Here is a 12,533-nt window from a genome sequence, read left to right on the forward strand (position 1 = left end):
AATACAGATAATAAATGGGAAATGTTTAAGAACATCCTAAATAGGCAGTGTAAGCGGTTTATACCTTGTGGGAATAAAAGGACTAGAAATAGGAAAAACCCAATGTGGCTAAACAAAGAAGTAAGACAGGCAATTAACAGTAAAAAGAAAGCATTTGCACTACTAAAGCAGGATGGCACCATTGAAGCTCTAAAAAACTATAGGGAGAAAAATACTAAAAAACTAATTAAAGCTGCCAAAAAGGAAAAAGAGAAGCACATTGCTAAGGAGAGTAAAACTAATCCCAAACTGTTCTTCAACTATATCAATAGTAAAAGAATAAAAACTGAAAATGTAGGCCCCTTAAAAAATAGTGAGGAAAGAATGGTTGTAGATGACGAGGAAAAAGCTAACATATTAAACACCTTCTTCTCCACGGTATTCACGGTGGAAAATGAAATGCTAGGTGAAATCCCAAGAAACAATGAAAACCCTATATTAAGGGTCACCAATCTAACCCAGGAAGAGGTGCGAAACCGGCTAAATAAGATTAAAATAGATAAATCTCCGGGTCCGGATGGCATACACCCACGCGTACTAAGAGAACTAAGTAATGTAATAGATAAACCATTATTTCTTATTTTTAGGGACTCTATAGTGACAGGGTCTGTTCCGCAGGACTGGCGCATAGCAAATGTGGTGCCAATATTCAAAAAGGGCTCTAAAAGTGAACCTGGAAATTATAGGCCAGTAAGTCTAACCTCTATTGTTGGTAAAATATTTGAAGGGTTTCTGAGGGATGTTATTCTGGATTATCTCAATGAGAATAACTGTTTAACTCCATATCAGCATGGGTTTATGAGAAATCGCTCCTGTCAAACCAATCTAATCAGTTTTTATGAAGAGGTAAGCTATAGGCTGGACCACGGTGAGTCATTGGACGTGGTATATCTCGATTTTTCCAAAGCATTTGATACCGTGCCGCACAAGAGCTTGGTACACAAAATGAGAATGCTTGGTCTGGGGGAAAATATGTGTAAATGGGTTAGTAACTGGCTTAGTGATAGAAAGCAGAGGGTGGTTATAAATGGTATAGTCTCTAACTGGGTCGCTGTGACCAGTGGGGTACCGCAGGGGTCGGTATTGGGACCTGTTCTCTTCAATATATTCATTAATGATCTGGTAGAAGGTTTACACAGTAAAATATCGATATTTGCAGATGATACAAAACTATGTAAAGCAGTTAATACAAGAGAAGATAGTATTCTGCTACAGATGGATCTGGATAAGTTGGAAACTTGGGCTGAAAGGTGGCAGATGAGGTTTAACAATGATAAATGTAAGGTTATACACATGGGAAGAAGGAATCAATATCACCATTACACACTGAATGGGAAACCACTGGGTAAATCTGACAGGGAGAAGGACTTGGGGATCCTAGTTAATGATAAACTTACATGGAGCAGCCAGTGCCAGGCAGCAGCTGCTAAGGCAAACAGGATCATGGGGTGCATTAAAAGAGGTCTGGATACACATGATGAGAGCATTATACTGCCTCTGTACAAATCCCTAGTTAGACCGCACATGGAGTACTGTGTCCAGTTTTGGGCACCGGTGCTCAGGAAGGATATAATGGAACTAGAGAGAGTACAAAGGAGGGCAACAAAATTAATAAAGGGGATGGGAGAACTACAATACCCAGATAGATTAGCAAAATTAGGATTATTTAGTCTAGAAAAAAGACGACTGAGGGGCGATCTAATAACCATGTATAAGTATATAAGGGGACAATACAAATATCTCGCTGAGGATCTGTTTATACCAAGGAAGGTGACGGGCACAAGGGGGCATTCTTTGCGTCTGGAGGAGAGAAGGTTTTTCCACCAACATAGAAGACGATTCTTTACTGTTAGGGCAGTGAGAATCTGGAATTGCTTGCCTGAGGAGGTGGTGATGGCGAACTCAGTCGAGTGGTTCAAGAGAGGCCTGGATGTCTTCCTGGAGCAGAACAATATTGTATCATACAATTATTAGGTTCTGTAGAAGGACGTAGATCTGGGGATTTATTATGATGGAATATAGGCTGAACTGGATGGACAAATGTCTTTTTTCGGCCTTACTAACTATGTTACTATGTTACTTAGGGTACGGTTTAGAACAGGAGAACGAACTAATATTAAATATTATATCCCATAAAAAATTAGGCAGTGCTTTATCAAAAATATTTTATAAAGATATTACAAATGAGACAATTGCAAATATGTACACGGGTAATTATAACATAAAGGGAATAAAGGAGAAAAGATAACACTCACATGTTCAACGCATGGCAGGCCCCCAGGCTAGGGCAGTTTTCCATACGTCCCAGCTCATGGGATGTACTCAGCTCTTCCAGGAAAAAAAGGACAAGAAGAAAGAGCTGGGGATCTGGGCAGACAGTTATAGCTAAGCCTGTAACATCCCAGAAAGGGGTTGGATCACCTAGTCCCTCCTACCTCTTCAGATAACTCATTTTATCCTAATCTATATCTACTTTCGATAACTCCGCTACAAAACATGTTATAGTCCTAACAAATCCATCATTCATCTCGGATTAACGTGAGCATTCTAATGAGATCAAATATGTCCTATCTGGGATACATATTTACAGAGTAATCCCTAGTTCTTTACCAGATGGAGTTAGAAGCCCGGGTTTCGCGGGATGGGTAGATACACCGAGTGAGAATAAGAATATATATTTTCGTATTTCTAGCTTAAATCGTTTGCCTAATATCTAACAAAAACTAAACAAAGAATCTTTCATGGATCCTCGAAGTTTCTACTTCACTTATAGCTGAACAAGAGCTTACACAGGAAATGCCGGTCGTAAATACTTTTGGCCCTCCTAACCCCCACACTCTCTGAGAAGGAAAGCCAGGAATTTGCAGCTACAACTGTTGCAGTATCACTCCAAGAAGGGGGGCTTAGCCCAAGTAGGCTAGCAAGAGAACTACTTATGATATTTCATACCATATCGTGACACCTCCCCCTTTTGGTGTGCGCTAGGGAGGCAGTACCCCACGATATGCCTCCATGGGCACCTCAGTAGGTTCACCCTGGCGGGAGAGTCCATCTGCATTCCCATGCTCTTTGCCCGTTTTGTGTTCAATGGTGAAGTCAAACTGCTGAAGGGCAAGACTCCAGCGTAGCAACCTGCCGTTATTTCCACACATGGCGTTTAGCCAGCGCAGAGGGTTGTGGTCGGTCACCACAGTGAAGGGGCGACTGTACAAGTAGGGCTGCAAACGCTGCAGGGCCCAGACTATGGCCAGGCACTCCTTCTCGATGGTGGAGTAGGCCACTTCCCTCGGCAAAAGCTTCCGGCTCAGGTATAACACGGGGTGCTCTTGGTCCTCCGAGTCAACCTGGCTGAACACAGCACCAAGGCCAAACTCGCTGGCGTCGGTCTGCACCAAGTACGGTCGACTGCTGTCGACTGCTTTCAACACAGGGGCGTTGCACAGTGCGGTTTTCAATGCCTGGAAGGCCCCCTCACAGCCATCTGTCCAGTTTACGATGTGGGGTAGCTTCTTCCTGGTGAGGTCCATCAAAGGTTTTGCCAGGCTACTATAGTGCTGTACGAAGCGCCTATAGTACCCTGCAGTGCCCAGGAAGGACATCACCTGTTTCTTTGTCACGGGAGTGGGCCAGTTCACGATCACTCCCACTTTGTCAGGCTCTGGCTTCAGGGTGTTCCCGCCTACCCGGTGCCCCAGGTAGTGAACCTCCCTCATGCCCATCTGGCACTTTCCGGGCTTGATAGTCAGTCCTGCTTGGTGAATTCGCCTGAGCACCTCCTCGAGATGCTGCAGGTGTCCCTCCCAGGAGTAACTGAAGATGGCAATGTCATCCAAGTACGCCACGGCGTACTTCTCCAGTCCCTGAAGCAGGAGGTTGACCATCCGCTGGAAAGTGGCAGGGGCATTCTTCATGCCGAAGGGCATGATGGTGGACTCGTACAGTCCAAAGGGTGTGATAAAGGCAGACTTCTCCTGTGCCTCGGGGCTCAGGGGAATCTGCCAGTATCCTCTACTCAGATCCATTATTGTTAGGTAATCTGCGCCAGCTAACTTCTCAAGCAGCTCCTCGATGCGCGGCATTGGGTGCGCATCCGAGGCTGTGATGGCGTAGAGCCCCCTGTAGTCCACGCAGAACCGGGTGGTCCGGTCCTTCTTTGGTACGAGAACTACAGGTGATGCCCACGCGCTCTTTGACCTTCGAATCACCCCCAGCTGTAACATCTCATCGATCTCTTGGCGCATAATCTGCTGCACCTGGTCAGAGATTCGATAGGGTGTTCGCCGTAGTGGGGCGTGATTCCCGGTGTCCACCTCGTGGACGGCTAACTCAGTCCTCCCAGGTCGGTTGGAGAACACGCCCCGGAAGGGTTCCAGTGTGGTTTGCAACTGCAACCGCTGGGGTTCAGTTAACGAGGCGCTTACCTCCACGTCCTCGATGGACCCATTGGCCTTGGCTTGGGCCAGCATGTCCAGGAGGGTGTCTTCCTCACCGTCTTCGGGCAAGCTGCAGACCGGTAGGACGAAAGGTTCACGTTCGTGATGAGCCTTCATCATGTTGACGTGAAAGGCCTTTCGCCTACCCCGAGCGTGGTCAAGCGTGACCACGTAAGTGACCGGGTTGAGCTGTTGGTGGACGACGTACGGGCCCTCCCAGGCTGCCTGAAGCTTATCCGTTGGTACGGGGACCAGCACCCACACCTTTTGACCCACGTGGTAGGTCCGCTCCCGGGCGTTCTGGTCGTACCAGTGCTTCTGATCAGCCTGAGCCTGCGTCATGTTGTCATGCACCAACTGCGTCAAGGTCTGCATCTTGTCACGGAAGCGCATGACATACTCCACTATGGACACTTCAGAAGGGTTCGGCTCCTCTTCCCAGGATTCTCTTACCAAACCGAGGGGTCCCCGGACTCGCCTGCCATACAGGAGCTCGAAGGGGGACAACCCCGTCGAGGCCTGCGGAACCTCTCGGTAAGCGAATAGCAGGTGTGGGAGGTACCGCTCCCAGTCGCGCCCTCGTGTCTCAACCAGCATGCATGGCATCTGTTTGAGGGTACCATTGAAGCGTTCACACAAGCCATTGGTCTGTGGGTGATACGCACTCGATACCAGGTGCTTCACTTGCATTCTCTTACAGAGAGCCTCCATTAGGCGAGACATAAATTGATCAGTAAGCATTTCCCTGGGAAATCCTACACGTGAAAAGATGGCCAACAGGGCATCCGCCACCTTATCTGCCCTAGTTGACGACAGAGCTACTGCCTCTGGGTACCGGGTAGTGTAGTCTACCACAGTAAGGATGTATTGCTTTCCAGAGCTGCTGGGGACGGCCAGCGGGCCCACAATGTCCACCGCGATCCTCTGGAAAGGCTCCTCTATCACTGGCAAAGGGATCAGGGGAGCCTTAATAGCAGGCCCCGCCTTCCCCACTCTTTGACAAGTGATACAGGAGCGGCAGTAGTTTGACACATCTGTCCCCATCTTAGGCCAATAGAAGTGTTTAGACAGCCGGGCCTTAGTTTTGCTGATCTCCAAGTGTCCGGCTAGCGGGATCTCATGGGCAATCCGCAACAACTCACCCCGGAATTGCTGCGGGACGACCAGCTGTCTTTCCCTCAACCACTCCTTTTGTGATTCTCCGGGTACTGTCTCCCGGTACAACCTTCCTTGTTCCCAGAACACCTTCTCCTTATCAGTCTCGGAGAAGCGCATCCCGGCGAGTTGTCTCAAACTCTCTAGGCTCGCATCTGTGTGCAGAGCGGCCTGAAACTCCTGGCTAGGGGAAGCCAGCAGCGATGTCAGGGTCCCTTCCCCACGGGAACCCTCTTGGACCTGCTCTGGGTCCACCTCTGGTTCAGTCACAGTGGTGACTGAGGAGGGTCCGGAAGGCTGACAGTTATCTGCGTTCCGGGCACTCTGGCTGCGGGTGACAGCAGCTACGTAGGCTGTCTCCCCGGGGATTTCTAAAGACCCATCAGCCGGCGCTGCTATGGGCTCTACCTCCCCCTCCACCCCCAACACTCCAGGGGCAGTGCTACTTATGGGCCAGTTACCTTCCTAGGTGGCACTGGTCACTTTCATGGCATCACCTTCCTCACGGTTCCCATGCATCTCCCCATTTCCTGTAGCACCGACACTTGCCCCTGTTAGGGGTTCCTCAGCCGTCTCACTCCGCAGAGCGACGTGGTTGAGCACACCTGTACCTATGGACACATTAACCTTCACAGAAAGATCATCATCAGGTTCAGCTGGCACAGGTACAACATTTTCACCATCAATCCTAGGACAAAAATGGTTAACAGATGCATCATTACAAGATAAAGCATGGTCAGGTAACACATGCGATTTCCCATCATCATCATCAGGGTTAACGTTACCCTCATTAGTAGATTGAGGAGGGGTGTCAGAGACGTAGTATGCAACCAACCTCCCCAAATCAGTCCCCAACAAAACATCAGTGGGCAAATTATCAGACAGCCCCACTTCCTTCACCCCGCTCCCGGCACCCCAATCAATAAAAACCCGGGCCATCGGTAAGGGACAGCTGATGCCCCCAATCCCAGTGACAGTAAGGCCATGTTCACACAGTGCGTTTTTTACCGCGGAACCGCGGCGGTTTTGCCGCTGCGGTTCCGCAGCTGTTTTCCATGCAGGGTACAGTACACTGTACCCTATGGAAAACAGGACACACTGTGCACATGGTCCGGAAATTGTAAAAAAAAAGACGCGCTGAATAGCTCCCGGAAAAAAGAAGGAGCATGTCAATTCTTTTTCCGGAGCCGCAGCGGTTCTGCACCCATAGACCTCCATTGTGAGGTCCAAACCGCAGTAAAACCCGCAGATCAAAAATATATCTGCGGGTTTTACTGCGGTTTGATGTGCAGAACCGCTGCAGCAGGAAGTGCGGGGAGCGGGCGGAAGTGCGTGGGCGGAGTGTGGCTGCCCCCCCCCGTGTTCCGATCCCGCCCCCCCGTGCTCCGATGCCCCCCCCAGTGCTCCGATGCCCCCCCCCCAGTGCTCTGATGCCCCCCCCCGTGCCCTAATCTCCCCCCCTTATACTCACCCGGCGTCCCGGTGTCCGTCCGGCCGTCTTCTCCCTGGGCGCCGCCATCTTGCAAAATGGCGGGCGCATGCGCAGTGCGCCCGCCGAATCTGCCGGCCGGCAGATTCGTTCCAAAGTGCATTTTGATCACTGAGATAGGTTATATCTCAGTGATCAAAATAAAAAAATAGTAAATGACACCCCCCCCCTTTGTCACCCCCATAGGTAGGGACAATAAAAAAAATAAAGAATTTTTTTTTTTTTTTTTCACTAAGGTTAGAATAGGGGTAGGGGTAGGGTTAGGGGTAGGGGTAGGGTTAGGGGTAGGGTTAGGGGTAGGGTTAGGGGTAGGGTTAGGGTTAGGGGTAGGGTTAGGGGTAGGGTTAGGGTATTTTCAGCCATTTTAACCCTAAAAAAATTCCTAGAAAACACACAGACTCTGGCTAGAAAACTGCATCAAAAAAACGCATCAAAAAACGCATCAAAAACGGACCAAAAAAGGACCAAAAAAAGGACCTGCGTTTTCTGCCAAGAGCTGCAGTTTTTTAAAAACAGTCAGGAAAAAAAAAGGATGGAAATCCTGAACGTGTGAACATACCCTTAGGGTTTTCCCCGGAATGATTTCGGGTCGGATGAGGGTTCGTTCAGCCCCGGTGTCCTTGAGGCCTGTAGCAACATGGCCTCCCACAGTGACGTGCTGTACGTTGTCACACACCCTCCCAACCACACCACCCACCAAAAGAACTGCTGCATTAGGCCCTGGGGCCTTGGCTGGGGTGTTCTTCTGCTTGGCTGGGCAGTAGGTACTGATATGACCAGTCTGATTGCAGTGGTAACACTTGCGAGGTTCGGTGGTAGGTCTGGTGCTGTTGGCTACGGGGACAGGACCTCTGGTGTGCTGGCTGGCAGGGGTACTGGCGTTGGTTGCAGGCTTACCCCCTCTCCAGCTGGTGGTGACTGGCTTCCGCGCTTCCGATCTACAGTTGGCCTCATAGGCATCGGCAATCTGCGCTGCTTTCGTCACGTCTTTGGGTTCTCTGTCCATCACGAACTGTCGCACCTCAGGTGGGCAAAGATGAAAGAACTGGTCTTTGATCATCAGGTCTCGCAGTTGTGCAAAGGTGGTCACTGACAGTCCTTGGGTCCACTGGTCAAAGTGGGTCCCCAGTCCATGCACCACATCACTGTAACTGTCGTGTGGGCCACGTTGGAGGGTCCGGAACTTTCTACGGTACACCTCGGGTGTAAGCTGGTACTTGGCTATCAGAGCCTGCTTGATATCCTCATAGTCACCATCTTGTTCTTGAGGGAGGGCAGCAAACGCCTCCAGAGCTTTACCTCTCAGCCCTGGTGTCAGGTATCGTGCCCATTCATCTGTAGGCAGCCAGTACTGTCTGCAGGCTTTCTCAAAGGCCCGCAGAAACGTGTCCAAGTCTCCGTCCTCCATAACAGGGAAGTGATCGGGCCGGGGCTTAGGCATCTGAGCACTGCTGGGCTCACGGCTGGACTGGGACGACCCCTGCATTTGCAGTCGGGCCATCTGCAGCTGGTACTCCCGCTCCGCTTGCCGCTCGGCTCGCTGGGCCTGGGCCTCTCGCTCAGCTCGGGCCTCTCTCTCAGCTCGGGCCTCTCTCTCGGCTTGCTGGGCCTGGGCCTCCTGCCGGTATTGCTGAATCAGCTGCCGGCGTCCCTCATGGTCGTCAGTGGGGAATTCTTTCAAGGCCGCCTGCAGGTGGGGGTCCAATTCGCCCGGATTGCTAACAGGGCCGGCATTCAGTGGTTGGACCTCTGCTGCAGCACCATGTTCGCTGGTGCTGGCTTCTGCGGCCTCTGGGCTCTGTGACCTGGCTTGGTCTGCTTCGAATTGCACCAGGTCAGCGACCATTTGAGCCTTGGACTTGTCCTGGGGGTTCAGGCCATGGTACATGCATATCCCAGCAAGAATGTCCTTCTGCTGGTTGTACCAGGCTTCCCCTTTCGCAGCCATGGTTGCCAAATAAAAGATAGGATAGAAAAACGAAGAGAAGGGAGGGGATAATTACCAGTACGCAATTGTCTCAAGACTAATAAAACACTGCGTTCGTTCTCCAAACTTATTTGCGCAGAGTCCTCGCAAGAACTTTCTGCAAGTTTTTAGTGAGAGGAATGATTACTCAAACCAAATCACTAATGCTCTAAGATATCCCACCGCCTTGCCACCAAATGTCAGGATTCCCCTGACCGCTGGCCCCAATTGTCACGATTCGGGGTGACTTTAGGCCAACAGACAACTATCACATGTGCAGGGGGGCTTATCTTAGTTATCCCTCCACTGCTAGCAATGTGATGAGAAAACACACACAAGGCTATTGACCTCTTAGTTTACAGCAGGGGCTTATTCTAGGTATCCCACTGCTTTCAATATACCACAAACTGCAGGGATTTATGTATATCCCACTTACAGTTCCACTTAACACTTGTAGCTCTCTGGCGGCCCCCTTACTCTCAGGTCAGATTAGGTACTGCACCCTGGGTAATTAGTCGCCAGAAAGGCTGCCTGCTATGTACTGGCTATTGGGCACGCTGCAGCGACGCGATAACTACTCCCACTCAGGCAGGAACAATAATTATCAACGCCGCAGTCGCTGCAGCATCACTCAACAGTCTGCACACGGTATCGCCGCCACCAGCTTCGATTAAACGGGTCCAAAGCTAACCCAACACAACAGTAACAGTAGCGTATTTCCCTTCAGAAGACTTAGGGTACGGTTTAGAACAGGAGAACGAACTAATATTAAATATTATATCCCATAAAAAATTAGGCAGTGCTTTATCAAAAATATTTTATAAAGATATTACAAATGAGACAATTGCAAATATGTACACGGGTAATTATAACATAAAGGGAATAAAGGAGAAAAGATAACACTCACATGTTCAACGCATGGCAGGCCCCCAGGCTAGGGCAGTTTTCCATACGTCCCAGCTCATGGGATGTACTCAGCTCTTCCAGGAAAAAAAGGACAAGAAGAAAGAGCTGGGGATCTGGGCAGACAGTTATAGCTAAGCCTGTAACATCCCAGAAAGGGGTTGGATCACCTCGTCCCTCCTACCTCTTCAGATAACTCATTTTATCCTAATCTATATCTACTTTCGATAACTCCGCTACAAAACATGTTATAGTCCTAACAAATCCATCATTCATCTCGGATTAACGTGAGTATTCTAATGAGATCAAATATGTCCTATCTGGGATACATATTTACAGAGAAATCCCTACTTCTTTACCAGATAGAGTTAGAAGCCCGGGTTTCGCGGGATGGGTAGATACACCGAGTGAGAATAAGAATATATATTTTCGTATTTCTAGCTTAAATCGTTTGCCTAATATCTAACAAAAACTAAACAAAGAATCTTTCATGGATCCTCGAAGTTTCTACTTCACTTATAGCTGAACAAGAGCTTACACAGGAAATGCCGGTCGTAAATACTTTTGGCTCTCCTAACCCCCACACTCTCTGAGAAGGAAAGCCAGGAATTTGCAGCTACAACTGTTGCAGTATCACTCCAAGAAGGGGGGCTTAGCCCACGCAGGCTAGCAAGAGAACTACTTATGATATTTCATACCATATCGTGACATAACTATTGACCAAAACATAAAAAGACGAGCTGCAGGACAGCAGATTGTAGGCCTATCAGAGATTTCACATACCTAGCCGGATCACACAAGGGTTTCTGTGGACAGGACATCACTTTCATAATGTAAGTCTAAGGAGCCTAGTTGTGAGGGGACATAGGTTTACAATGGTGGATGTAGCACCACTCTACAAAGCTGGAAAAGATGAGGAGAGCTCATAGAACCTAGAAGAAGACCAGGGAAGCTGGAAACTGGAGAAAACTGAAATCTAAGTATTTTAACCCCTTCCCAACAAGGCCATTTTCCGTCTTTACATTTTCATTCTTTCCTCTCCTTGTTCCAAAAGCCACAATTTATTTTTTATGTTTTCTGTCACCATATACTTGCTTTATGCAGGATGAGTTGTACTTTTGAATGACGCCATTTAATCGACCACACACTGTACTATAAAACAGGAAAAATACCTTCAAAAATCAAGGAGGTCTGAATCCTATTGACATTAAGCTAAATTAACCCACAAGTAAATGTAATGAATTTGAACTCTTTATTAACCTGAAAAGGTTTAATTAGAAAAAGGATCATTAAAAAGGCATGAAATGGTGTTTATGCACAGTGTATATTGGGGATATACGTATACTTAATTATACCTGACATTTCTTATTGCTGGTATGAAAAATATTTAGAATTGAGAGTTGAAGAGTTTTCTATCCACTGGCTAACACGGTACCAAGATATATATATTTCTTATTGCTGGTATGTCACTTGTGTTTGGATCAGCCCACTAGTGGGTTCTAATGTAGTTTTGGTGCCTTTTGTACTTATTAAACTTGCATCCATTCTGTATTGCTCTCCATTAACTTGACTTGAACGCGTTGCTTGTACTAAGATTTTAAAAATAAACTTCATATTGAATTTGAACCAACTGGACTAGAGTGTGCTTCATTTTTAGTGGTTTCCTCTGGACACCAACTTTGCAAAAGTTGAAAATGGGAGAAAACTTTATGAACATTAGATATTATAAGGGTTTTTGCAGGTTAAAAGGGGTAATCCTGATCATATAATTGTAGAGATCATCAACATAAAAATCGGTGGCTTTTGATATCCCCACCAATCAGCTGTTTTTCTGTCCGAGACCTGACACCCCCACCGATCAGCTGTTTTCCTCTCTTTTGGTGGGCAAATGTAAATAAGGAACTGAGTGAATAGCACAGCTTAATTTATTGTGTAAAGGCTGTTCCCGGACTCTGCAGTTCGACTCCTGCTGAAGTGAATAGGAACCGAGCTACAGTCCCCAAGAGTGTACAAGACACAGTGAACGGAGCTGGGCTGTTCACTTTATTCACAATAAAACTGCTAATATGTGGAGGTGCCAAGTGTTGGACCGCTATCCCAAGGTAATCATCATCATAAGCTTTCAAGTCTAAAAGCGGTCATGCACAGAATATGAATTTCTGATGCACCTGACGATTTTGGTGGGACTAGCTGACCACTTAAAGTTGATGGGACTATCCCAACTCATCACGGATTTCAGGATAAGAGGTTAAACAAGGAGCGGCTTATTGAAATCTAGCAGAAGATAAGCCACGGCATAGCATGCATGTGTATGTGTGAGAAGGCCATCAGGAAGAGAAAACCAAGAGAAAAAGAAGACATGCTATATAGCCAGGACCACCAGGCCATCAGGAAGAATAACTATTGACTGATTGCTATCTAATAAGTATGACCATCTTTACACATGCTTTAAGCTCCTGAATAAATAATGACACGCATAAAAGGTAAAAAACAAAAAACATTTTACATATTTACAACACATTTGGATATCAAATTTGGACGCCAAATA

The 12,533-nt window shown here is 47.7% G+C and overlaps 1 protein-coding gene across 3 annotated transcripts in view; it reads right to left on the reverse strand.

Moving 5' to 3' along the window:
* The window catches only part of LOC138648710 (receptor-type tyrosine-protein phosphatase eta-like), a 160,891-nt gene that overhangs the window by 75,595 nt on the left and 72,763 nt on the right, over window positions 1-12,533 (reverse strand). The window lies entirely within an intron of this gene.

Source organism: Ranitomeya imitator, chromosome 9 (genome assembly GCF_032444005.1).
Source record: "Ranitomeya imitator isolate aRanImi1 chromosome 9, aRanImi1.pri, whole genome shotgun sequence".
Classification (NCBI taxonomy): domain Eukaryota; kingdom Metazoa; phylum Chordata; class Amphibia; order Anura; family Dendrobatidae; genus Ranitomeya; species Ranitomeya imitator.